Genomic DNA, 24531 nt, shown 5'->3' with positions numbered 1-24531 from the left:
GTATTCGATATGCCAGACACAGTAACAACAAAGTCTCCAATGGAGACGTTACTGGGCCCGCTCGAGAAAATCGACGATCAACGGGAGGGCCTTTTACCTTTTTTACCTTGCTTTTAAGAGATGAATTTTGGAGATAGACAGATATGTATACAGTGAGTAAGGCATTTATCTTACACAGTATCTTTTAAACCCTATGCACAGTCTAGAGTGGCCACAAATCATCATCTCCCTTATGTCTTTTTCACTTCTTTTTTCTATCTGTGTGTTTTTAGACCATGCATGCCTGTGCTCAGGCCTTACTCCCGATTCTGTGCTCAGGCATGACCTCTGATTGTTCATATGACATGACAGGATTTAAATCTCAATTAATCGTATGCCAGAAAAACAACCTACCCTGTTACAGTCGAACAAGTAGATATATTTGTGACAAACTAGAATACAAAAGAAGTTTGGATTTCATGACAAAATGAAACACAGTAATTCCATAGAAACATGTTTTATCCCTGTTAAATAAATACTAGTCAAGCAGCAAATGCATTCCAGAACATTGAATGCTGCAAAAATGGAAAGGTCTCTTATTAAAGGGAACAAAAACTAAAATTAGTGGATTAGAAAACATACACTTCTTTTTACATATTGCACAGTTTTAAAAACCAAAATGTCCTGCTAATAAACTTAAATTATTTTAGCTTTAAATTTTCAGTTCATCAAATTATGACACATAAACAAAATAAGTCAATGTTTATAATTAAATTTTCTTGTTTTAGTTTCTGTACCATGCCTCCAAATCATTTAATTTGCTGAAATCAAACATTGGTCAACTGAATGGGAGGCCTTAACTACAGTATATTCTCTCTTGACCCCTATTAGTAAAATTTCATTTCAATCACTCCTTCTGTTTAGTTATATAAAAATAAAAATATATATAATATAAACAAATGGAGTTTATTATAATCATTCTCCTGGTTAAATTAATTAAATTTTTAACATATACCATCATGATTTTTATATAAATAAATTACAAATGCACTATATATACATATATATATATAGAGAGAGAGAGAGAGAGTATACCATTAAATGCAGAAATTAAACTGAATTGGAAAACTGCTTCCAAAAAAAAAATCTTAACATATTTCTTTCAACTTTCTGAAGCTGAACTAAAAATCTTCAATGTTACAAAAAAAAATAATACCACATTAATCAGGGTCTAAAACGTGGAGATAAGAACTTTAGATTAGAAAATAACATGATGGTAAGTTCTTTAAATATTCTTCTTGGAAGGTACTGGCTCGTCCTTCAAGCCTTACCGAGGTCATGAGTTGACCCCCACGAGTGGCTCTCCGGCACAGCCATAACCCCAGATACACAGAAACCAATCTCGTAATTATCTGGCTCTGCAAAAATCCAAAATCACATGGCCACTTTTTGCAGCCACGAGACATTATATGATTCTCATACCAGCTATAAAAAACAAAGTATTTCACAATACTTTTTCAGCAATTTTGATTGTTTGGTGGGGGTGGGGGGGCGATTCTAAACAATAATGGTGCACCTTTTGTAGAAGTGCTGAATGCAATCAGTGTAGACAAGAGTTAAGTAGAAATCATGTGCCTCACAGGCATTGGTAGGGGTGAGAGGGGGGTATTTTGGGGTTCTTGGTGGTGAAAAATGAGTACTGGTGAAGGGAAAGATGTTTGATCATTGTATGACCGATGCTTAAACCTGAAAGCTTTGTAACTTTTCCCACAGTGATTCAATAAATAAATATAAGGTAAAAAGGTAAAGGTAAAGGCCCTCCCGTTGATCGTCGATTTGCTCGAGCAGGCCCAGTAACGTCTCCATTGGAGACTTTGTTGTTACTGTGTCTGGCATATCGAATACTCTAGAAGAAAAAAATATTCTTCTTGGATTATAAAATACAGTTGGAGGTGAAGAAGCCAATAACACAAAAATGTTAAAGGAGACATAAAAATATAGTCAACGATAGTCTTATATTTTACTATAAGACCAGGTAAATATAGTTTAGAAAGGGAAAAAAATGGACAATATGTGCTAAATGAGCTCCATACTGCTCTGTTGTTCTCACAATAACCCAATCCTATAGATGCCAAATCATATGGATTTATACTTAGACTTTCATAAGTGAATGGCCTCCCAAAATCCCATTAAAATAGAGTGAGGGAAGTATCAGTAAAGTCATATCTTGTAACATCACCATAATTAAGACAGAATGAATGTGAGATACACATACAATTGATTCTAGCCAGAGTTAAGAGTATTACTTCCTTAACATGCCCAAATAACCCTCAATTAAACCTACACCAGAACATGTCAACAAAGTATTTCCTTTCCTATGGTTGAATATTGCAAGTAGATAAAAACAAAACTTAAAAATATTATATTAATATAACCAATATTCCTTATTTTAGCGACAAAATGATTTATAATACCAATAGGAAGATCTTAGTGTCAAAGAAATTTTATAGTTATTAAAATGCTTTGCTTGCATATGAGCAACAACAGTTTGAATCCCCAGCACCACAGGTGGTCCCCTGAAAACTTCCTACGGCTCACTCCTGAGGACAGAACCAGGAACAGACCTGAAGCATTGCTGAGTATGCCCCAAACTCTTCTTACTCTCTCCCCACAAATAAATGAGAATATCTTAGAGTGGATATAAAAAGGCAATCTGCAGACTCCACTATACTGATGAGATAATCACTAGAATGATCTGAACAATATTTTTAAACAGAGGTGATAAAGTATAGCATGTTTCAGTGAGTAATTATGAATATCTCTGAAACAAATATAGTTCTCTACAATGAAATATAAAGCATATGGGAAGCCAAATAAAGTAAAATAAACTAGAAGGAGACAAATAGCAGATGATACTGCTCTTATGCAGTGTATAAATAATGCAGGGGAAGAGAACAATGTACAATATTAACAAAACCTGAGACTGATAACAGACTTGAGGTTACTGAAGGATGGAAGAGGTGTTATCTCAATAAATTAATAATTGAGATAAATAATAGAGAGTTATAGTCAAGATAGAAAGTTTAGTGAATAGTCTTAACAAAAAAATGAAGTTTAGGAATAATTAAATACACTAGAAGATAGAAAAAGGGAAAGTAATCAAAGAGAACAACAATGAAAAGAACTTAGAGACAGTACAGCATCGGAAAGGCCTCTTGCCCTCTTGCCTGGTATGTGCCCAGTTGAATTTCAACTTCAGCACCCTATATGGTCTCAGAGCCCCACCAGAATTAATTCCTAAGAGTAGAGTCAGAAAAAAAGGCTTAGGTTTGGTGTAAACGCAAAAGTAAAGAAAGAAAAAAAAATATTTCTTCTCCTTGAAGAACTCTATGTTCTTTTTAAAGCATATTTCTTATTTTTCCTCTCTCATGTCTCATTTCTGGTCAGTGTGTGCATTCCTGGTCTGAAATATGCATCTCAAACCCAGTAATGTGTCCTCTTGCTGGGACTGTTTCTTTGAAATTTGTCACAGGACCTCTCTAGGGCTGTACCCTAGTGACTGCCTGTTTTCTTCACTTTCACTTCATTTGTTTTATTTTGTTTAGTTTTTGCTTTTGTTCATAGTTATGAGAGTGATTTTATGTTCATTCAATAAGATCAATATCTGTGTTTTTAAAAAATAATTTCAAATTTTTTGGTCTTTCATTTAAAGTAACTTTTAATTTCTTTTTATGTCATGTGTTTTTTTTGTAAAAATGTTAATTAGTAAAGAAACAAAAACCCTTATGTATTTATAAATTGCTTGAGTACAAGTTCATTCATATGCCATATAAAGAATTAATCAAATATTTTGTTGGTGCCCCGCCCCACATTCCCCCTACTAGAGTGTTTCTTCTTGAGTCTGCATGTACTATGTTATCTATCTATCTATCTATCTATCTATATATATATATATATATATATATATATCTTCTTTTAAAAACTTAGTGCCCTAAGATTTTCACACCTTAACTAGTCTCTAACATTTCTTATTAAGAACTGCTTGTCTACAGCATGAGTTGCTCTGTAACACATTGGTACTTTTCATGCTCTTTTGTAGCTTGAATTCTGATTTACATCTACTGTTTTTATCTAGATTCAAGTAAGACAAAACAGAGTCAAATCAGGTACCTTCCAGGGAGATTATAAATGCTGTAAGTTATATCTGCCTTGCTTCTCTTGTTCATCAACCATAAATGACCACTGGTGTATTCATCCATAACCTGCCATAACACTCTGGAGAGGGAGATAAGAAATGTCTGAGTAAAGGTCCTAAAATTTTCTATTTTGAGTCAGGTTGTTTTTAATTGATCATTTATTTTCTGCTTTAGCTCATTGATTTCTACATATATACAAAGTTAGTTTACTCAGTCTTTTGTTCTTTATATTTTTTCAGTTAGTATTTTTGATATATGAGAACTTAAAGCTTCCTCGTCTATTACCACGCTGACATCTCAAGTCAGTAGTGATTTTTTAAATGCTATTCTCTCTCTACATATATATAAGTATATATATATATCAACTAAACATTAAAAATAACATACTATTTATAATCTCACATATATGAAATACTTAAATACAATTCTAACACATTTTGTACAACACTCAGAAAAAATTCATACAGCTAATGTAAGAAATCAAAGTTGCAAGTAAATAGGAACACATACTGTTTACAGAAATTCAAAAAAGTGTATTTTAATAATGTAATGATAATTCCCTCTGAACTGATACATTGATTTAATGAAACTTATAAAATATTCTTCAAAACATGTTGCACAGCAAAAATTTACTATGTTTATTATATGTGAAGGCAAACAAATAGGGGTACCTGAAATATTTTTATAGATAAATATGAAATGGGACACTCAGACTTCTAGTAATGAAGAATCAGTGATAAACTGGCAAAAGAATAGAAACAGATCAATGGAAATGAACAAATTACTTAGAAATATATTCTTTAACCAATATCTGACAAAATACAAAGTGAATTAAATTGAGATAGTCTTTTCACTAAATGAGATTATCTAAAATCCAGACAAAAATTAATTGACAAAAAATGCGTCATCAAAATATTATAGTTTTTACAAAATTAACTCAAAGTATATTATGGACTTAAATATGAAATCTAATACTTGGAGACTATAAGGCTATTAAAGAGAGTAAAGAATTCAGCATGGCATCAGATAGTAATTTATTAGAAGATACCAAAAAATAATTGATAAAGGATGAGTGATAAATTATAATGCATTAAAATTTTATATGATTGCTTCAAGGAATATACTTTTATTAAATACATTTTTACAGTGGAAAAATCTATTTATATATTAGATATCTAATGAAGAATTGTTTTCTAGAACATATGAAAATACTCTCAACTTGGTGGTGAGAAAATTAATTAGACAAACTCAAAAGTAATATAAGGATGGTGGTAGGGTATTTGTCAATTATGTGGAAGTATAATACTTTTGCATAAATAAAATATATATAAGAAATAGGCAGTTAGAAATATGTGTGGCAATAACAGCTATCCAGACATTACAAATTAAAATAGCAAATTGCCACTCTAAGCCTATCAGAATCACTAAAATTGAAAAAAAAATTGTGACAAGAGAAACGTAGGAAAGAATGTGGAAAAACTGGATCATACAAACATTTGTAATGAATAAGTACAGTATTGTAACCATTCTATAAAACATGTTGGCTGCTTTACAGACAACTAAACATATGCCCAAATTAAACAGTGCTAAGATTCAGAAGTCAGTCTCTATAAAACATCCAGTCTGGCATACAGACTATTTTGAGCTGAGAACAATTACATTTCTTGGAGGCGAAAGAGAAGCTCTTGCTTTTTACCTCAAGTGCTTTTTCTTATTTTAATAAGAGAAGTAATGAATATTCTTTCAATGATCTACATAAATGTTCTTTGAAGACTATCATTAGGTATAGTTTAGTCACTGAGCATGTTTTCTCTCTCTGGATAAAGTATCTCTCTTTTTAAATAAAGATGTAGGTAATTTTTCCTTGTCCTATAAAATCCCCTTTGTCTCTCTTCAGTACCCAGAGCCTTATTATCTCTTTCTGTGATTCACAGTGTATATCTTTTTCTCCCTGACCATAAATGATACATCTATATACATTGTGGCTCTCTTCTTAACATGTTATTTAATTAGACTTTCATTTGATAACTCATCTAATGAAGTTTTGAATTACTCATCTAGCCTTAGAAGAATCCAAAGACATGGGATTTTTGTTTTCTTTTGACACATGTAACTACCAACAACTTAAACTCTGGACCCACACAAATTAAAATCATACTCTATTCAAAATCCATGTTAAAAATATTCTTGCAGTAATATTATTCATATCATACCTAATTTGAAAAGATAGTGGAAAACTGTTTTTTGAGTTAAAAAAAATTCCAAACAGTGCTCAGGAGACCTGGGGACTGTGTGATTCTATTGAATGGGCCAGGGATTCAGTGCTTAAGACTGAAGGCGCTGTTCAGGCCTTAAAGTGTTGGGCAATATCCTGGCCAAAGGTTGTAAGTGAAGAATCTCTAGGGCCCATGTGGTCTGGATTCAAAGCAGGAAAACCTGCATGTCAGTTATACACCTTAGTCTCTGTAGTATTTCCCTGGCTTCTTGATAATTTTTAAACCTTACAGAGATTCCATAGAATTTTGTGAAATGAAATTTATTAATTACTAAATGTTTTACTTGCATAATTTTTTATATATACTGACCTGGTAAACACTAGAAATGAAAAACTGATCACTGGGTGTGAGTTTGAACAGTATTTTTAAAATGCTGTTAAAAAAAATCTTCGAAATTAGTATGGAATTTAGCTGAGTAAATTTGAAGTCCAATATATTATCTCATAACTCTTTGACAACAGTTATAAGATATATCATATATATGACTATAAAATAATCTGCATTTGTTTAATTTAAAATGCGCAGTAGGCATAAGAAGAAATATATGTGGTAAAATGTTGAGAAAATAAAACTTTACATGTACAGTCATATTGAGAAATCAGTGAAAACATAGACTTGAAGCTATAACTTTAAACTGAATGCATAATCAATATAATTAATAAAATAATAATATATGGGAAAGTATATATATTAACATCTATTTAGCATTTGCCTTATAAATGTTCTCAAGAGACACTATGATATCTATTTATCTACCAATTTATCTATTAGTCCAGATGATGGAAACATTATACTTCAGATTTTTGTCTCCATTTGTGAAGTTTATTAAAAAATGTAGCAAATTATTGAAAAGATGTCCAGTTATTTTTCTCTATATATGTTTCATATATATACATACATATACATATATATTCCCTATATCTATATATGTATATAGAGAAATTGGAAGATAGATATCAATATCTTCCAAACCACGGTTTTGTGTAGTGGTAAATAATAGGAATATGTAAATTTAAAATGTTTCAAGAAATATTTATTCAAAAGTGATTACAATTTACAGCACAGGGTAGATATTTGCCTTTCTGTCCACCTCTTTCTATCTCTCTTCCCTTTCCCCTTCCCACTTTCTTTCATCTGTCTTTTACTATTTTGTATATTCTTTTCTTGTGTACCCATTACAAATAAGTAAATACCAAATATGTGAAAGTAACTTCATTTTGAAAAAAGTTTTCTTAAGTTTTTTAAGATATTTAATTGAGATAGTGTTATTGTGGGTTAGGATAATTTTTTAGTGAAATTAATTGTCTTTTATATGAAGACACAGAGATTCAGAGAGAGGCCCAACATATAAAACAGAAGAAAAGACCACATGATTTGTCTATAAAGCAAAGAACTTCAGATTGTCAGTAAATACCAGAAACTAAGAAGAGGCAAGAAAGTTCCATCTCGAAAAATTCCAGGGAACATTAACATCCTAATTTTAGACCTTTAGCCTCTTCAAATTTGAGAATAAATCCATGTTGTTCTAAGTTAAACTAATGCATGCTCATTTCTTATAGTGGCTGGAATAAAATAATACAGGTACTTTTTTTTTTTATTAGTGAAACACCATGAGGTACAGTTGTAGATTTACAAATTTTTGTGCTTGGATCTCGGTCATACCACGATCAAATACCCATCCCTCCACCAGTGCCCATTTTCCACCACCAGGATAATATCCCTCCCCCCCATCCTCCCATCCCCCCATCCCCCCCTGCCACTGTGGCAGGGCATTCCCTTTTGTTTTCTCTCTCCTCCTGGATGTTGTGATCAGCCAAAGAGGCATTGAGTGGCGAACATGTTCAGTCCAGTCTACTTTCAACCTGCATCTCCCCTCCTGGGAGGATCCTCCAAACACCCTCCACTTGGTGTTCCCCTTTCTATCTGAATTGTCCTTTCCCCTAGAATACCCAGCTGGCCTCTAAGTTATGGAGTAATTCTCCTGGTGTTGCTCTCAGCTATTCTTGGGTATTAATCTCATATTTTATTATTTTATATCCCCCAGATGAATGCTATCTTTCTATGTCTATCCCTCTCTTTCTGACTCATTTCGCTTAGCATGATACTTTCCATGTTGTACCACTTGTATGTAAAGTTCATGACTTCATCTTTTCTAAGAGCCACATAGTACTCCATTGTGTAGATGTACCAAAGTTTCTTTAACCAGTCATCTGTTCTTGGGCACTCAGGTCTCTTCCAGTTTCTGGCTACTGTAAAGAGTGCTGCAATGAACAAACAAGTGCAGATGTCACTTCGGCTACACATTTTTGCCTCTTTGGGATATATTCCCAGGAGTGGTATCGCTGGGTCAAATGGGAGCTCAATTTCTAATTTTTTGAGGAACGTCCATACTGTTTTCCAAAAGGGCTGAACCAGTCGGCATTCCCACCAACAGTGAAGGAGTGTCCCTTTCTCGCCACATCCGCGCCAGCAACGGTTGCTTTTGTTCTTTTGAATGTGGGCCAGTCTCTGAGGTGTGAGATGGTATCTCATTGTGGTTTTGATCTGCATCTCCCAATACAGGTACTTTTATAAAAATTTAATGTTTATAAAGTTGTGCACAATAATATATTACATTCAATAAATTCAATACCAATCCCACCACCTTTACACTTTACCACCACCATTATTTAAGTTTTCCCACCACACCCAAGCCTATCCCAAAGGCAAAAGCTAAATAATTTATTTTGTATTTTTTTATGAATAGTCTGCTAAAAATTATGCAAAAATGCTTGCTTGGAGGAAACTGTGTGAGAATTGTTGTATTGCACCTTGGAACCATTAAGTCCCTGTATGAGAGATTACTAATATATTGTTGCAGACTGAGCCTTGTGTGGTAATATATATACATTATATATATTGTATTTATATATAGTATTTATATATAATGAATATATATATATTAGTGCACATATATCATCATACATATGTGCTTATATATATATGAGCACATATATATAACATATATATTTATAGAGGATTTTCTATTTTTTGCTTTTTGGGTCACACCTGGCAATGTATAGGAATTACTCCTGGATTTGCACTCAGGAATTACTCCTGGCGGTGCTTGGGGGACCATATGGGATGCTGGGAATCGAATCTTGGTCAGCCATGTGCAAGGCAAATGCCCTACCCACTGTGCTATTGCTTGAACACGCTATACAGGTCTTTTATATCCTTATTGGTTGCCTTCTACTTTAATTCCATCTGATGTGGTGTATTCCTCTTCATATATCACTGGCATAAAGATTGAGATGGTGCTCCAGGAATTCTAAAGGTTTTAATAGGGTGATAGAACTGGACTTAAATTTTAATTGGATGGTTATTTAGGGTCCAGAGGCAGCTCTGCAGTGTGTTGCTCTCTTTGGAGATTTTCTGTGAGTCTCAGGATCTCAGCCATTAATGAGCTTATATGGAGCCAGAGGCAGTTTGTGGGCGTGACTGACAAGCATTGGGAGAGGGCAACCATTTCCAACTTTGTGCAAGCTTGGAGATTTCAGACACAAAGCCCGTATAACTGTTTTTTCAGCAAATTCACTAGGTTCTGGAGGTTTTCTGCTGGGACTCTGTTGGGGCTGGTGGTGGGCTCACCTTCTACCCTACTAGGTACACCAGATGAAGTAAGCCTGGCATGGAGTGAGGAGTTGATACATGTACTTTAGAATCTTCCAAGTTACTTATTAAACCTTCCAGAATATCCCCAAGCCTTTTCCAGCTACATACACACAAAATAATGCTACTTGAAGTGAAAATGTTGAGTCAAATCAAAGAAAGACATGCTGTACACTAAAGTGGGCAGAGACATAGAAAGGAAATACCTTTAGTTTTCAGTGTGTCTCTAAATTATTCAGGGTCACCCAACTTGATATTTCCATGGGGGAATAAAAAGCATTAACAAGGTTTGAAAAACAAACTTTGGACCAACATTCAGCAATCACTACTAGCACTTATTATCTTTTATTAAAATTCATTTTATTTAATTTATTTTTTGTTATACCTTCATTTATTTATTTTTTAAAAATTTTTATTAGTGAGATTCTTCCTCTGCCCAGGTCAATCAAAACTCAGCAAGGAAACACTGATTTTGAAGGAAGAAACAGAAGAGAGAGGACCTATATACCTATATAGGGCTTTACACCCCAGACAAAAAAGAATACACATTCTTCTCCAGTACACATGGAACATTTTCCAAAATAGACCATGTGCTACGCCAAAAAACATACCTCAACAGAATCAAGAAGATAGAAATAGTATCAACAATCTTTTCAGACCACGATGCATCGAGAATAGAAGTGAATCACACACAGACACGGAGAGCCAAATTAAAAACCTGTAAATTAAACAATTCAATGTTGAACAACGATTGGGTCAGGAAGGAAGTCGAAGACGAAATCAAAAGATACCTGGAAACAAATGAGAATGAAGACGTAAGTTACGAGAACCTATGGGTTGAAGTTAAAGCTGTGTTAAGGGGAAAATTTATATCTCTGTTAGCATTTCTTAGGAAGGAAGAAAGGGCCCACATAAACAATTTGACTTCACAGCTCAAGATCTTAGAAAAAGACCAACAAAGGGAGCTCAAATTAGGCAGAAAAAAAGAGATCATAGAACTTAGAGCAGAAATCAATCACATGGAAACCAAAAAAAAAATCTGAAAGATCAAAAAAACCAAGAACTGGTTCATTGAAAAAATAAGATAGATAAATCACTAGCAAGACTCACAAAGAATGAGAGAGAGAGAACCCTAATAAACTGAATCAGAAATGACAAGGGGGATCACTTAATCACTTTCAATGACAAGGGGGATATCACAACAGAAACCAAAGAAATTCATAAGGTCTTCCATAAGGTCTTCAGAGACTACTTTGAAAGTCTGTATGCCATGAAGCAAGAGGACCTAGAAGAAGTGGATAAACTCCTGGATACTTATAATCGTGCAAGGCTGAATCAAGAAGATCTAGACTACTTGTATAGTCCTATTAACATCAAAGACATTGAAAATGTAATCAAAAGTCTTCCCCAAAACAAAAACCCAGGTACAGATGGATTCACCAGGAATTTTTCCAAATATTTAAAGAGGACCTATTTTCAGTTCTTCTCAAGCTTTTCCAGGAAATTGAAGAAACAGAAAATCTCTGAAACAATTTCTATGAAGCCCATATCGCTCTAATACCAAAAGGAAACAAAAACACCACAAGAAAAGAAAACTACAGGCCGATATCCCTGATAAACATGGATGCAAATATTCTTAACAAAGTACTAGCAAGTGGAATTCAACAACTCATCAAAAAGATCATACACCATGACTAGGTGGGATCATTCTGGGGATGCAAAGATGGTTTAACATTCAGAAATCAATCAACATAATCTATTATATCAATAAAAGAAAAGATAAAAACCACTGTATCTTTTGAGGTGCAGACACTACTTAAATTAATATAGTTCCTTTTGGTTATCTCTGTTTCCACTTGGTTGGTCAGTGGAGTGTCATCATTAAAGATACCATTAGCCTCAATATCGTGGAGGGTTTTGCCGACCTTGTCTTCAATATGCCTTATGGATTTTGGCCTGATATTGAGATCTTTAATCCATTTTGTTCTGACTTTTGTGCATGGTGTTAGGTCGAGGTCTAAGTTCATTTTTTTTTTTGCATGTGGTTGTCCAGTTATGCCAGTACCATTTGTTGAAGAGGCTTTCCTTGCTCCACTTCACATTTCTTGCTCTCCTATCAAAGATTAAATGTTAATACATTTAAGGTTGTATGTACGAATATTTCACCCTATTCCATTGGTCTGTGGCCCTGCCTTTGTTCCAGTACCATGCTGTTTTAATTTTTACAGCTTTGCAGTAGAGTATGAGGATGTGAGGGTAATGCATCCCCACAACTTTTTCTCAAGAATTGCTTTAGCTATTTGTGGGCATTTGTTGTTTCACATGAATTTCAGGAGTGCTTGATCTATGTTTTTGAAGAATTTCATAGGTATCTTTATAGATATTGCATTGAATTTGTAAAATCCTTTGGGGAGTATTGCCATTTTGACAATGTCAATTCTTCCTATCCATTTGCAGGGGATATGTTTCCATTTTCTCATGTCCTCTTTTATTTCATGGAATAGTGTTTTGTAGTTTTCATTGTAGAGGTCCTTTACCTCTTTAGTTAGCCTGATTCTGAGATATTTGATTTTGTGGGGCTTGATTGTGAATGGGATTATTTTTTTCATGTCATTTTCCTCTGTCTCATTTTTTGTGTATAGGAAGGCCATGAATTTTGGGGCATTAATTTAATAGCCTGTGACTTTATTGTACAAGTCTATTGTTTCTAGGACTTTCTTGGTAGATTATTTAGGATGCTCAAGATATAGTATCATATAATCTGCGAATAGCGAGAGCTTGATTTCTTCTTTTCCTATCTGGATGCTTTTAATGTCTTTTTCTTGCTTAATCGCTATTGCTAGTAATTCCAGTACTATAATGAATAGAAGTGTTGATAGTGGGCATCCTTGTCTTGTCCCTGATCTTAGAGGGAAGGCCCTTAGTTTTTTCCCATTGAGAATAATTCTTGCCATGAGTTTGTCATAGATGGCTTTGATTATCTTGTGGAAAGTTCCTTCAATACCCATTTTGGTGAGAGTTTTCATCATAAACAAGTGTTATCACTTTATATATTTGAAGTAATTTGTAAACACTTTGATTCCTACTATGGAAAATAAACTGTGGCAAAATTAACTTGTCCATAATGATCTCAGATAAGATTTAAGTGTGTATTTACTGACGTTTGAAAGCAAATAAAAGTAACTTTTATTCATTTAGTACTTATTCATTATGATATATTACTTGCTTTTGGAAATATGCAATTGTTTGGTCATTTTCCATAAGAGTACACAGGAGCAATATACATAAGAGGAATATCAAATTTGTACAGTGGAGAAAGAATAAAACTTGATTGACAAAGTAAGTTTCTAAATTGCTTAGCGTTGTTGCAAATAGTGAGAATACATATGGAGACTTGAATATCAGAGAAAATAGGTCTTTGTTGTCTCCTGCTTCCAGTATCATCACCCAACATGTCATATTAAATATCTCTCTCATAACTGCCACTGTCACTGTCATCCCATTGTTCATTGATTTCCTCGAGCAGGCACCAGTTACATCTCCATTCGTGCTAGCCCTGAGATATAAGCAAGTGTCACACTGGAGGCTCTTTCAAGGTCAAGAGAATGAGACCCATCATTGTTACTGGGTTTGTGCATATTGAGTATACCACAGAGAGCTTGTCAGACTCTGCCGTGCAGGCAGGACACTTTCAGTAGCCTGCGGGGTTCTCCAAGAGTAAGAACTAGACAATAAGAAGTTGCACAGCCGAGAATTCTTGGTTTTATAGTCTCTGGCTCTTGGCGTTGATGTGTTTACTTGGCGCCAGGGGCAGTTGGTGGGTGTAACACCTAGCTACTGGAAGATGGGGATTCTGGGTGGAGGAGGCCCAGTCCCGAACCTAGCAGGTTTGGAGATCTCAGCCCCGGGTCCTGCACACCTGGATTCCTCTGCTGGCTACTTCATGCATGAGATCATCCGAGCATGTGGAAAGTGGTCTTGAGCATGGCTGTGGCTGGTTACAGAGGTCTTCCACTGACGAGGCTCTGCTCATGACGGGGACAGAAACTCAACCCTTCCCCCTCTAAGAGACCCCAGTAAGGACAACGAGGTGCGGGGATAGGAGACTGCGTTGTTCTCTTCCAGGAGCTTCTTTTTATAATCTCTCTCATAACATTGTGTCTAATTTTTTTTCTATACAGGTGGACATCTTTTCATTCTTTATGCGATTTTTTTGTTAAAACTGCACAAATGTACTCCAAATTCTATAAAGTATAATGTCTCCCTTAGCTTGGCTTGTATTCTAACTGGTGACTCAGAAACACCAGCTTTATTATACTTGCAAATTGCCAAGAAAAATTAAAAGTTCCAAATGGATTCTGTCTTTAGAGTGCTCAATTCCTGCTGTCAAAGAAATTCTACAGGAGAAGGTGATAATTCATCTACTCCTAGATGGTTAAGATGAATTGTATAGACAGAAGAGAGAGAGATTTTCCTGGGGAATTTTATGTGGTTCATAAAACATAAGGTATGTGACAAAAAAGATCATTGTAGGCAGAAAGAAAGGCTACTGGTTTCACTCACAAACTTTTTATATGAGTCTTTTTTTCAGTTACCAACTGATGGCTTCTAAAGTATTAGCAAAATTAAAAACAAATTAGAAAATTGGTGAATAAAATATTATATTTAATTAGTATAAGATAAAAGTTTTATTCTTTAAGTTTTATTCTTTAAACTTTTAATATCTAACAAGATAGTTGTATAGCTATTAAATAGCTCTTATTTTCTATTTCAGAATCAACTTACCTCTCTTTGAATCTAGAGAATTCTTTGTTGGTACAAATCACCAGGAGTCATTAAATAACATGTTTGCTAATATACTGTAATACTAAAAATGGCTTCTTTTTCTCAGAAACTATTGATGTTAAACTTTTAAAATTATAAAATATATAAAAATTTAGTATGAATTATACAATTTTATATTCAATTCAATTCAATTTGATTCAATTTTGATTATATCAATAAATATTTAGCTCTAAAAGGAAATGTATCTTACTTTTTAAAAGCAAACACAAAATAGAATTAAATTTACGTTAAGGAACAAACAGTATAGTGTTAGAGACTATTAAATAGTATATTTGAATGTCATAAACTGAACAAACAATGCTACAAAAGACATAAGCAGAACTCCAAGGAGCAAGTGAATATAAACCAAAATACCTCAAGAAAATGCACATCATACCATTGTATAACATTCTTTTACCCCCTTTTACTTATCTTTCATGGGCTTGAGTGATAGCACAGCGGTAGGGTGTTTGCCTTGTGTGCAGCCAGCCCGGTTTGATTTCTCCGTCCCTCTTGGAGAGCCCGGCAAGCTACCGAGAGTATCTCGCCCTCACGGCAAAGCCTGGCAAACTACCCGTGACGTATTCAATATGCCAAACACAGTAACAACAAGTCTCACGATGGAGACGTTACTGGGCTCGCTTGAGCAAATTGATGAACAACGAGAAGACAGTGACAGTGACTTATCTTTCCTAACATTTAAAATGATCTGACCTTCCCTTATGTTTTTATTGTTATACTTGTAATTCTTTATTTTGTTTTATTAAAAAACTTACTATTTTTATCATCAAATGAATGTGTTATTTATTTTCTCTTACCTCTATACTAGGGGTTTATGCCCAGTGGTGCTTGGCGGTTTCTGCAGTACCTGGGATAAAATCTGCTCCCTCTGCAGAGAAAACATGTACTCACCTCATTGACTTACCTCACTAGCTTCTGTAAATTATCTATTAAATGATGAGTTAGTTTTTTGATCCTTTAAAATATTGTCTGATCTTTGAAATAGTAAAACACTATTCTGAAGACTGAACACGCACACACACTTTGTTTGCTTCCATAGCAGAAAGAAAAGGAATTATAAAAGATATTTCAGAGATTTATAAATTTATGGATGCTTATCACTTATTAAAACATATGATATGTCCATATATATGTCTGTATATATGCATCAAGCTTTAGACAAGTATATAAAATGCAACTCATTCTTCCACTTAAAACACATTGTATAATTGATATTTTCCCTTGATCATTGCATAAACATTTAGAATTGGCTGGATTGATCTTCAATGCAAAGTGACAGAGGCAGCTGCTGCAAGGTCTCAAGGGCTGGGCATTTGATATGTTATATGGCTCAGAACATGGTAATGCTTTGGCCACAGTACATGGTAGTTGGAAGCTTTCATTTACTATGTGGCAAGAGTAGAAAGTGTGGAAGATCATATCAAATTCCTGACTACTAATCTAAATGAAGGTGATAAGGTCTCCACTGATGCTCACTTCTTGGGGAGAAATACAGAACAAGAAAAGTAGTAACTAAAGGACAAAGCCTTTTAGATTTTGTGAGTCAAATTTGATAAGATTAGTGAATAGGGTGAAACTAAAGAGGTAATTAAGATTAGATTTTCAGTTATTTAACTTTGATGAAACTGTCTACATATACAACAAATTAGCTGCAGAGTATTGTTTACAGAACCATAGAAAATATGGCAAATAAGCTAGTCCTTAAACTAAAATGAGTTTATGCAATATTCAGGAAAAGATGTGAAAATTTGGGAGTTGGAGAGATAGCACAGCAGATAAGTCTATCTGGGTTTGTTCTACTCCAAACTCAATCTGGAGTGATCACTGAGTGCAGAGGAAGAAGTAAGACCTGAAAACAAATGAGTGTCGCCCTCAAACAAACTAGTTCAAGCTGGAACTATCTTTAAAATATCTTTATTGAACTATGGCAATTTTGGACTCTAGTACTAAAGAGTTTGAGAAAACATAAAATGTCTTGTTACTGCAGTGACTTAAATAGATAACAGGGAATTGTTTGCTTTTGATATTGATACTGGTATAAATGTCTCCACAAAATCTTGGGAAAGAGTCATATGCAACGCTCTTTCAGGGTTAGGAGAATGAGACCCATCATTGTTACTGGTATTTGGCATATTGAGTATGACACAGGAAGTTTGCCAGACTCTACAGTCTGGGCAGGATACTTTCGTTAGCCTACTGGGTTCTCCAAAGTAAAAATCAGACAATAAGATGTTGCACGGCCGCAAATGCGACCGCACACTTCTGGGAGCTGGGTTTTATAGTCTCTGGGTTTGGGGACTACCTGGCGCCGGTGGCAGCTGGTTGGTGTGATGCCTACCTACTGGAAGATGGGGGATCTGGGTGGAGAAGGCTCAGTACCGATCCATGCAGGCTTGGAGATATCAGCCCCGGGAACCGCATGCCTGGGTTCCTCTGCCAGTTTCTTCATGCATGAGGCTTGTCCAGACATGTGAAGAGTGGTCTCAGCATGACTGTGGCTGATATTGGAGGTCTTTGGCTGCCGGGGTTCTGCTCGGGATGGGGAGGGAAACTCAACCCGCCCCCTCCAAGGGGCCCTGGTGAGGACAGGCAGGCACAGGGGCAGGAGACTCAGTCACATATATTTAAAATTCCATTGCACCTAGAAGTCATGATATTTGCCCAATTATAGTGAAATGACAAAAATTTTATACCTCAATGAGATAAAGGTCAAAAATTATGCAACTGTTAGTCACTTTTTAAAATGATTTGTTGAATTGCTACATTGAACTAAACATTCAAAGGAAAAACTTTGTTGATTTTGAGGGCTTTGCTATGTTTAAGCACAAAGACAATGACTACTATTGTATATCACAGGTTTCAAAACTATATGTGTTAGAATAGGTCAAATGTATAAGTGTGTTCTAATCATTGCATGGTTCTAATCATTGCTTGATTATGAAAATAAAACGTATACTGGTGACAGAATTTTATGAATAAAATATGATATCAAAAACATCTTGACATAATTTTCTTAAATATGATTGTCAAGAATAGTCATGTATTTTTAACCATGTATGTATATAATTATTTATATGTATGCAAACGCATTTTCTTTATTCCAAGAATATTTTGATTTATCTTACTGTACAGGGACTGTGAAATGGGAAAAAACTTTTAAGACCACATTTGATGCTATATCCTTATTGTCTCTGACAGTAGAAAGGGCTTGGGATTTATACAGGGTACTAAGTTCATGGGCTGGAGCGATAGCACAGAGGTAGGGCGTTTGCCTTGCACACAGCCAATACAGCCGACCCGAGTTCGATTCCTCTGCCCCTTTCGGAGAGCCCGGCAAGCTGCCAAGAGTATTTTGCCCGCAAGGCAAAGCCTGGCAAGCTCCCCGTGACGGATTCAATATGCCAAACACAGTAGCAACAGGTCTCACAATGGAGATGTTACTGGGCCCGCTCGAGCAAATCGATGAACAACAGGAGGACAGTGACCATGACTAAGTTCACAGCAACTATATCATTATGTTTTTTTGATAGAGAGACCTCTATAAGGAGTCATTTAAAAATTACATATCAATGTGTGTATATACACATAAATGTTTATATTTGTATATAAGTGTCTGTGATTGCATGTGTGTGCAAAAATTTCTCTGATATAAAAGGTAAAGACCCTCCTGTTGTTCGTCGATGTTTACTGTGTCTGGCATATCGGATACGTCACGGGGAGCTTGCCAGGCTCTGCCATGCGGGCGAGATACTCTCGGTAGCTTGCCGGGCTCTCTGAGAGGGGCGGAGGAATCGAACTTGGGTCGGCCATGTTGGCTGCGTGCAAGGCAAACACCCTACCGCTAATTTGTGCAAATATTTTCACCCACTTAGTGCTGTGTTTTTGTGTTGTAGCTTGAGATTCATTTACTGTGCAGAAACCTAATTTGATGTACTTCCACTTTGTGTCTATTGTCTTTTTCTCTGCTATTAATTTATTGAAATAACCTCTAGTTTTCAAAAAACATTTCCTGGATTATTCTGCTAATATTTTCTTCATTGTATCTTAGAAATTTTTATCTTATTTCAAGATCTTTAATTAAATTTTGATATACCTTTGTAAAAGGTGTTAGTTATGGTTGTTTATTTATTTTTTTCATTTTCTTTGCTCCAGTACATTCACTTGACACCTATGTCATAGATTAACCATCCATAAGTCTGGGGGCTTAACTCACTATTCTCAGTTTAGTTACACTTTGTATTATAATTAAAAATGGGAAATGAAATACCTTCTATTTTATCATGTTTCCTTAGGATTTATTTTGGTGATTTATATAGTTTTATTATCCCATAGTAATTTTAGTATTATGTGACCCAAGTCTTTTAAAAATTTTATTGTGGAATTTTAAGGATACTGGTTTGAATCTGTATAATTGGGGAAGGGCTGTCACTTTAACAAAGTTCAATATCTATGAACACAGAATAATTTTCTAATTTCTGTTTTGGAGATTTTTTTTCTATTTTTATTTTGGGATCCCACCCGGTGATGCTAAGTGTTGCTCAAGACTTGCCATCAGGAATTACTCTTGGTGGTGCTCAGGGACCATATGGGGATGAGCCCGGGTCGACCGTGCACAAGGTAAATACCTCCTTGCTGTACTATCACTTTGGCCCTAAGTATCATTCCATTTTCCTGTTTCTTCTTATATTTCTCTTAGAGAGATTTATAGTTTTCATTATATGCCTTTCACCTCCCTTGTTGATTCCTAGATATTTGATGTTTTGAGCATGCTTTACAAAGGGAAAGTAATTTTAATTTCCTCATCTTGTTCATTATATGCATCCAGAAAAGCAAGAGATCTTCGTATAATGATTTTGTAATGTGCTGCCTAATTGCGTTGGTTTATTCATAGAGTTTTTGGTGTTATCTTTAGTGTTCTTGATATCAACTTGTAAATTATGATTGGCCATTACTCTCTTTAGGCATTCTCTAGATTTAAGAAATTTGGTAGTGGGTTTGGTTTTGAACTTCTATCTGTTTAAAATTGTCATTAATGGTATTCTGAATCATAGTACCTCAATAAGAATGGTGACAAATATCCTGAAAATATTACCAGAATATGCTAAAATTATCTTAAATAAATATCAATGGAAAATAATTTTGGTTAAATTTTAGATTCAATTGGGATGCATTAATGATAGCAATTTCAGAAACTGTGTTAATCTTGAGTTAGAAATATAATAATATATGAATAATAATCATAGTAATACATGTTTTGAGAAGTGTATACTACTATTTTACCTGAACTGTTATTTAGATTATGTGAATTATTTTTAATTTTGAAAAGTGAAACATCTTTAAGAATTTGGATAAAAACAAATAAATGACTAAAGTATAAAATATAAAGGAGATCTTAGGTCAAATAACATATAAATGAAATACAGCTAGTTATTGTGAAGACTTTACACATTATGAAATAGCAACATGGATTATAATTATACAAAAATTAAAAATAATTTATGGTTATTCTGAGTATAAATTAAAGCAAATGAAACAAAAAGTTAATACAAACTTTAAGTTGATTTATTCAAAACTGTATGCTCTGTGACCTATTTAAAACAAAGAAATATGTTAGCAATCATGTGCTGCTTACTCCATGAAGCCAGACTGTACTTTTTTATCATTAATTTCTTAATCTCTGACTTCTATGACAGAATCGGGCAGGAGGAAATTTGTCAGAAAATATTTATGGAAAAATTTAGAATCAACTTACAGATAAAAATTTTTTAAATTCCATGTCAAACCAGACCCCTTAAAATAATATTTATCAATATTATATTATTAGAATCAATATTGCTAAAGGAAATTATATTATAAGAAGATCAAATAACCAAAGTATTTGTTAGAGTTGATCTTTGTCCACCTAAAATCAATCTATCACCTCCCTGCATTGTCTTTTGATTCTGTCACCTATATCTGTGTACTCACTCCTGTTAACTATCAACTACCTGTGCAAACATACAAATAAGAACAAGCACTGATGCAACAAGAAAAAATGTTTGTTTATTGATTGGAGTATTTTTTTTCACTTTTGTAAAATACCCAGTTGTGCTGACAGCTTACTTCTGGTTCTCTCAGAGATCATGTGTGCTATTGAGAGTATCATATGCAGTATTGGGTATTGAATACAAGCTAGCTGCATACTAGACAAGGACCATAATACCTGCACTATCTCTAAAGAGAACTCCTCTTTGAAAGGAGAGACAATATAGAACTTAAGGAACTAGCCTTAAGTGAGCCAGTTTGATGTTGGCAAAACCAGAAATAACCCCTAAGCACAAATCCAATAAGAAGCACTGAACTCAGACAAGTATTTTAAGATCCCCTTCATTCCCCAGTAAAAGTGAATTGTATCATAAATTTGCCCACAATTTTTGTTAATTCGTTTTCACTTATTGTTTTATTTTTAGTATTTAATATTCTTTTTATTTTTAAAATTTTCTCCTAATCTTGTTGCACCGTTTTAGAAAAAGTAGAAGTTACTGTATAAAATAAGATAAATTTTGTATCTATCTTTCTATTTATTTATAAATGCCAAACTTTTAAATTATATGATTATAATATATTAGATTTTATTTTAGTGTATTTTCATTAATAAGTAAAAATATAAGTATATGAAATAAATAACATATGTGCTGTTACCTTGACCAGGCTATACTGTTATGTATCCCCTACATACTGACAAAGATTTTCATCTTAACCAAATTTCAATTATTTTCCTATGGTACCTTTTATTTCCAAGTTGACTTTATTATTGGATGAAGTATCTCACTTGATTGGTTTAATATTATCAGGAATCATTACTTGTATTCTTAGTGTACTGAATATCCCTACCTCTTTATCACTATTAATATCTGATAGAATTTCTCATCTCCAACCTTGATACCTATCAATTCAGCTGCTATTAGCAATGGTCTTGTTAGATTTAGAAAGAATTGTTTTAAGCAAAGGCAAAGCAAATAAAAGCAATAGTTTTGTATCAAACAAAGCTAGAACTAGACCCCTTATCAAGTAAGAAAATAATATTAATAAATAAATTGTTACTATCTTCAAAACAAATGTTACTGCAATCAATATGGGTTTTCAGTACTTTTAGAAAATACAGTGACTATTTTTTTAAAGCCATTGAAAAATATAAAATAACATTTCTAAATGAATATTTTATTAACTAATAAAAACTGTTTTAAATAGATTACTTATTAGTTAATTTTTATAATTTAGTATAGACTGTAGCACTGTAGCACTGCTGTTCCATTGTTCATCAACTTGCTCGAGCAGGCACCAATAACCCCTCCATTGTGAGACTTGTTGTTACTGGTTCTGGCATATTGAATATGCCACGAGGAGCTTGCCAGGCTCTGACAGGCAGGCGGTATTTTCTCGTTAGCTTTCCGGGCTCTCCTAGAGGGATGGAGGAATCAAACCTGGGTTGGCCTCATGCAAGATAAACACCCTACCTGCTGTGCTATTGAGACTATGCTTTAAAATTCAGTATTTACAAGACTGTATAAATTATCAGAAATGTTTAATGGATGTTAGAATCAAGAGTTAAATGTCAGCTGATTATATGTATGGAAAATGGTCAAATTAAAAATAAAACCCTATTTTCATTGTGTTGTTATTGTAATCTGTCACTGTCACTGTCATTGTCCTCCTGTTGTTCACCGATTTGCAAGCGGGGCCAGTAACATTGTGAAACTTGTTACTATGTTTGGCATATCAAATATGTCACCGGTAGCTTGACAGGCTTTGCAGTGTGGCCGAGATACTCTCAATAGCTTGCTGGGCTCTCTGAGAGGGGCAGAGGAATTGAACTCGGGTTGACCACATTGGCTGCATGGAAGGCAAATGTCCTACCCACTGTGCTATCACTCCAGTCCATTATTGTAATCAAAGCATGGCATATTTTTATTTTTATAAAAACAATTACCTTACATATTATTTTGAAGCATCATTATACCAATTTAAATACTAATATTAAAAACCCCCTAGAAGTTGTGAGAATGAACTGTTATTAATTATTTCCACTATCTCTATGAGGCTTGTCTTTTTATTACATACGAGAAAATAGAGGTTTAATTGGGAAGACTTTTGAAGCATCAAAGGAAACTGTAGGTATTTCTTATAGATTTGGAAAACTATGCATGAAAGCTTTCAGCTCAATCGAATGTGACTACATTTGTGAACAAATGATGTATTACTTTGTTCTTTTTAAAAAATAAATCCTATTTTCTTTCTCCCACAATTTTATTTTGTTAAAGCACCATGAATTACAAAGTTACTCATAGTTCTGTTTTCACATACAATGTTTCATCACCAATGTCACCAGCAGTGTCAACTACCCTCTACCAGTGTTCTCCTGTTCTCTCTCCTATCCCCCAACTCCCACCCTGATCCCAGCCCCAGTCTGCCATCTTGATAGGCAACTTTTATATCTGATTATTAAAATTTGGGTCTTGAGGTTTCAGTGTTGTTGACTCTATGGTTTAGACATTTAGCTCTATTATTCTTTGACACTACCCATGTCTATGAGTGCCCTGGACCCTATCACCATCTATCCCTTCCCCTCCACTCTACTTCTTTATTTCTCTTTTCAAAACTCTGCTGCCAAGGGTAACCTAGGAATCCCACTTTATTTATTTATTTATTTATTTAGTTAGTTAGTTTTCTTTGCTTTTGGGTCACACCCAGCAATGCACAGGGGTTATTTCTGGCTCTGCTCTCAGGAATTACTCCTGGCGGTGCTCAGGGGACCATATGGGATGCTGGGAATCGAACCCAGGTTGGCCACATGCAAGGCAAATGTGCTACTTGCTGTGTTATCGCTTCAGCCTCACCATCCAACTTCAAATCACTGAATTTCCCCATCTATTTACTCTGAATAACACATATAAGTGACATCATCCTGACTTAATCTTTCTTCTGGTTTACTTCATTTAATATGATACCTTTCAGTTTCATTCATGTTGCACAAATTACATGTCAGAAAAACATTAGTTAATGTTAAATTAATTGATGTTAATTCAAAAAGACATATGTACATAAGTACTCATTGCAGCACTCAGTACCAATAGCAACCTAGATGTCCAACAAAGACCAGTGGCTCATGAACATGTGGTATAGATAAACTATGGAATACTACTCAGTGGTAAGGAATGATGAAATTATGCAATTTGCTACAACACTGATGGAAACTAAGAAGAAATTCATAGAATTTTATTGTTATAATATGGTAAAAAGAGTCAAATTTATACTGAAAATGGGCATACCTTTAAATAAAAAGTAACCTTTAATCAAATAATAAGCTTATTAAAACATGGAATTTGAGAGGTTACTTGGAGGTTCTAGTAGGAGAGTGCTCATATACCTTTGACAAAAGAACTGTCTATCTGTGTTCTGGGAAGGTGGTTTTCTTTCAAGAGCACAGCTTCAGGGGCTTGAGTGATAGCACAGTGGGTAGGGTGTTTGCCTTACATGCGACCAACCCTGGTTCGATTCCCAACATCCCATATGTTCCCCCAAGCACCGCCAGGAGTAACTCCTGA

This window comes from Sorex fumeus, unplaced genomic scaffold (genome assembly GCF_029834395.1).
Source record: "Sorex fumeus unplaced genomic scaffold, SorFum_2.1 ptg000115l, whole genome shotgun sequence".
Taxonomy (NCBI): domain Eukaryota; kingdom Metazoa; phylum Chordata; class Mammalia; order Eulipotyphla; family Soricidae; genus Sorex; species Sorex fumeus.
This window is presented reverse-complemented; position numbering follows the sequence as displayed.